Below are 4,985 nucleotides of genomic sequence, written 5' to 3'. Positions count from 1 at the left end.
AAACGATCATGGGCTCGAGATGGTAAGAACATACGTACTGGGGGTGGGTCCTCTATCGTCGGAGGTGCGTTTGTCTCCATCGGCATCCGCTGAGGCTCAGGGGCAGGCTGAGAGGCCTATGCATCATCACCCTCAGCCATCTCTGGAGTGGGTAGAACCAAGCCATATACCCCCGTCCATACTCGGTGGGTCATACCCCAATCTCATCGTCTCCAGACTCAGTGGAGCAGGGGTGCTCGTCCTCTCAGCCCCGCGGATAGCGTCCAAGAGGCCCATGCCCATGACTAGCCTCATAATGTAGGGGCCTGAGAAGATCGCTCCCAATCAAACATAATGCCCCTGATGATGAATGTACTTTGAAAGGATGTGCCCCAGATGAATCGGTATGCGCTGCACCATCGAATACAGATATAAATGCTCCTGCCGGCTCAGAACACTTGTGCTGTCACCACTGTCATTCAGCAACTTACTCATAATGGCGTGTAAATATCGGTAGGCAGGTCGAGAAAGGCACGTGGCCTTGGACACCCCCGGCTCGTACTGACCCTAATCACACAGCACTCGGTAGGCTCTCTGAGGGGTCAAAGCTCAAGGATAATTAGTCGGAAGCTGAGAATACTCCTCAGTGTCCGTGAATACCTCCTCATATAGCCCAAGCGAGACTGAAAACTGTGTGATGCTCATGTAGTACTGATGTCCAAATGCTCTGAACTGGATGGCGTCCATGCTGTCGAATCTCTCATATGATCTATCAAACTCAAATGACGACAGCATCTCCAGTGTAAGCTCACAAATGGCTGGCTCTCTGATCGTCAATAACTAACTCCATCCCCTACTGAAACAAGGTCCTCGACCTCTTCAGTAACTTCATCCCCCTACTGTAACCCTCAGAGTAAGCTTTTGTCCAGATACCGAGTCTGTCCAAACCGAAGTCTCAATAGACGCACGAAACAAGCCTGATGCTCGGGGATAGCGAAACTCACACCCTCAGACTCGGAGGATGACTCCCGCGGACGTTTCTCTGCTTGCTTCTTTGACCTAGGTGGCATATCCTGCAAATTTTTAAAGGAAATCAATCAAACAAGCTGGATAAATGCTGCTGCAGAAATCCACACGGTCGTGGGAAATTTCCGCACGCCCGTGTGGATCTACAGGGTGTGAAGAACCGCACGGCCACGCCTCAAAAATCCAACAAAACACTTCTAAAACTCTTCTAACTTCTTTCTAAGCATGCTCTTAAACTCTAATTACAAAAACGAAGCATTCTTAGCAAGTTCATCGATTAAAATCAATAAGGTAAAGAAAATCAAAGATAGGAGCTTACCGACAAGTTGAGATGAGGAGAATAGGAATATGCCGGAAAACCAAGTAAAAATCCTCCAAAATCGGAAATACAAGGTCCGAAATCAATGCTAGAGTATTCTGAAGAAAGCGGGAAGGATGTAGATGAAGAGAAACAAGTCTTCTTTATAAAGAACTCGCGCCCCTTGGAATTCTGTATATCAACACGGGCGTGTGGAAATTCCACATGCTTGTGTGTCTCTATAGTGAAGAGCCACAGGGGCGTACACACGCCCCTGTGTACTCTCGGGATAGCTCTTGCGGTTTCTGAAAATAGTCGCACGGGCGTGTGTAAATTTCCCACGCCCATGCGCCGGACCCACCGGGGAAGCCACAAGCCCCTGTGCCCTCTCTGCCCAACCGAGAGAAAATCACTAAGTATTTCACACGCTCGTACGGAAACTCCGCATGGCCGTGGACAGTCATAGGCCCAACTCACAGGGGCGAGTGCACGCCCATGTGTGCTCTCGGGATGGTGAAGGGATCGTCTGCAGAAATCCGCACGGGCGTGTGGAAAATACTCATGCCCGTGCGTTGGTCAGAAGGTTACCCACAGGGGTGAGTGCACGCCCCTGTGTGCTCTCGGGAAAAATTCTCGGGTTTCTGCAGAACAACGCACGCCTGTTTAGTAATTCTGCATGGCTGTGCGATAATCGCCAGGTCGCTCACAGGGGTAAGTACACGCCCATGTGCCTTCTCTGGATGAGCTCGCAATACAACCCCACGGGCATGTGGAAATTCCACATGTCCGTGCATTTTCTCTGGATGACTTGAAAAACTCTGCAAACTCTGAAGAAATTTTCTGAACATGCTTATACATTCAGAGCCTGCTCTTTTATGCAACAATTACTAGTGAAAAATAATAGAAACAAACTCAAACGAATAAATCTTCGCCAACTCCACATGAAAACACACGATGACACAGAAATCCGCCAAAATGAACACAACACAAGCATCTAAACATGACGACACCAACATTTAACAAGTTATTCATGCAAAAGTAAACTATGACTAGGGAAAATAGTAAACACTTGGTTTGCCTCCCAAGAAGCACTTTTTTAATGTCACTAAGCTTGAAATACCTTGTCTTACCACACGGGGGTTCATAGATAGAAGTTGCCCTCTTACCCATGGCTTGAAAGCATGATGAACAAAGTCTCTTGAGAGTAGAGGGTGAGATGTCGGGCTTGGGACTACCTAGAAACGGTTCACAGTTCGGTTCGCGCACACCTCCAACAGTATTGGAGTGTTTCCGGTGGCGTCTCCTTGCCCTCTTCATCTTCCGGAGCACCTTCTTTAAGATCCCCGGGGTAGACAGTTCTTCTTCAATCGAACCAAGTATCATTACTTCTTCGATTTTCTCCTCTTGGTTTAACAAACCCTCATACAGGTCCGGATTGAACATTTCCTACATGTATTCATCAACAATCTCATCAGTAGTGTCTAGAAAATACAAAGTATCATAAAAATCAAAACAATGCCGCATGGCTTTAGCAAGGCGGTATGTGAGATTGTCATCTCCGACTCTCAAAGTTAGCTCCCCGCCGTCCATGTCAATCAATGCTTTGGAAGTCCGCATGAACGGTCTCCTAAGTATCAAGGGCACATCCGCATCCTCATCGACGTCTAGCACTACAAAGTCAACCGGAAAAATGTACTTGTCCACCTTGACAAGCACGTCTTCAATAATGCCCCTCGGATGTCACACCGTTCGGTCCGCCAATTGCAAAGTCATCTGAGTGGTCCTAGGCTCGCCGAAGCCTATCTTTTGAAAGAAAGTGTATGGCATGATGTTGATGCTATCCCCTCAATCCGTCAATGCGATCTCTTCACCTAGATTGCCAATATTACATGGAATGATGAAGCTTCCCGGGTCTTTCTTCTTGTTCGGCATGTTCTTTTGCAACACCGCTGAGCAAGATGCATCTAAAATCACAGAAGAACTCTCCTCCAACTTCCTCTTGTTATTCAACAAGTCTTTCAAGAATTTCGCATACTTAGGCATTTAAGCTAATGCGTCAACAAAAGGAATATTGATGTGGAGTTGCTTGGACAAATTCAGGAACTTCTTGTACTGTTCATCCCATTGGTCATTCTTCAATCTAGAGGGATAAGGGATTCTAGGCTTGAAAGGTGGGGTTGCCACCTCCTTCTCTTTGCTTGTTCCCTCTTCAACCACTATAACCTCGGGTGCGTGTTCTTTTGGCTTCTTACCTGGAACCCTACCTTCAACCTCACGACCACTTCTCAAAGTGATTGCCTTCACATGCTCTCTAGGGTTGGTCTCGGTATTGCTCGGCAAGCTTCCATGTGGCCTTTCCGAGAGAGACTTCGCAATATGCCCCATCTGATTTTCAAGGTTATGCAAAGAGGTGGTGTGATTGCGAAGTGTAGCCTTAACTGATTCAAACCTTGTATTTGAAGATTGCACAAATCTAGTCAAGGCCTTCTCCAAATCAATCATTCGGGTTTCCAAACCAGAAACTCTGTTTTTCAGGTTCGGGGCTTGTTGTTAGAAACCCGGTGGCCCCATGGCCTTTTGTGGACCTTGGTTACTCCACGAGAAATTGGGATGATTCTTCTAACCTGGATTGTAGGTATTGCTATATGGGTTTCCTTGAGTCCTCATGCCATTACCTACAAAATCGACGTTCTCAACCGAAGATGCATCACCAATAGACATCGGGCAATCAGAGGGAGCATATCCTCCACCACACCCGGTGTAAGTACTCACGGCCTCCACTCTGTTTGAAGTTAGAAGATCTAACTTCTTACTCAAATTTTCCACTTGCGCCGCCAATGAAGTTACTGCATCTATCTCATGAAAACCTGCCACCTTTTTCTTCTCCCTAGCAATCCATTAGTAGCTGTTTAACCCCATTTCTTCAATAAGTTGACGAGCCTCATCGGGAGTCTTGCTACCTAAGGTACCTCCTGTTGCCACATCCAAGAGTTGTCTTGTACTCAGATTGAACCCATTGTAAAAAGTCTGACGAGCCTCATTGTGGGCACTTTCTCAGGAGCTCCTTGAACCTTTTCCATGTCTCGAATAGAGACTCCAATTCCAACTGTACAAAGGATGAAATCTCATTCCTAAGATTTGCAGGTTTTCTAGGAGGAAAATAACGGGCTAGAAAAGCTTCTACCATCTCCTCCCATGTAGTAATCGAGGCTCTAGGTAATGAGTGTAGCCACTGCTTTGCTCTCCCTTTTAGGGAAAATGGGAAGGCTCTCAACTTGATGGCATCATCCATCACCCTGTTTATCTTGAGCATATCACACACCTCGAGAAAGTTCTCAATGTGACTGTTTGGATTCTCATCGGCCAAACCATTAAACTGTGCGGATTGCTGCAACATGTGGATGAATGTCGGCTTTAGCTCGAAATTCTGAGCTATAATTAGGGGTTGCACAATACTCGATTGTGTCCCCAAAACTGAGGGTCTAGCATAATCAAACCACTGCTGCTCATTGTGTTCTGCCATATTATCTGACCCTTCAACTTCCAAATCAGCTAGATTAGATTGTTCTTCCACAGGTCCTTTCCCTTTTCTTCTAAGTGTTCTTTCAAGATCAGGATCTCCTTCAATCAATATTGAGCGATTCCGTTGGGTCATCAACCTAAAGCTGCACAACGAAAAGAA

At 46.5% G+C, this 4,985-nt stretch overlaps 1 non-coding gene across 1 annotated transcript; it reads left to right on the top strand.

Moving 5' to 3' along the window:
* The first annotated feature begins 4,335 nt into the window (after positions 1–4,335).
* Positions 4,336–4,442, top strand: LOC120281528. The gene has a single exon (XR_005542667.1). It is a non-coding gene; the product is annotated as a small nucleolar RNA R71 (small nucleolar RNA).
* Positions 4,443–4,985: the final 543 nt, after the last annotated feature.

This window comes from Dioscorea cayenensis, chromosome 17 (genome assembly GCF_009730915.1).
Source record: "Dioscorea cayenensis subsp. rotundata cultivar TDr96_F1 chromosome 17, TDr96_F1_v2_PseudoChromosome.rev07_lg8_w22 25.fasta, whole genome shotgun sequence".
Taxonomy (NCBI): domain Eukaryota; kingdom Viridiplantae; phylum Streptophyta; class Magnoliopsida; order Dioscoreales; family Dioscoreaceae; genus Dioscorea; species Dioscorea cayenensis.
This window is presented reverse-complemented; position numbering and strand designations above follow the sequence as displayed.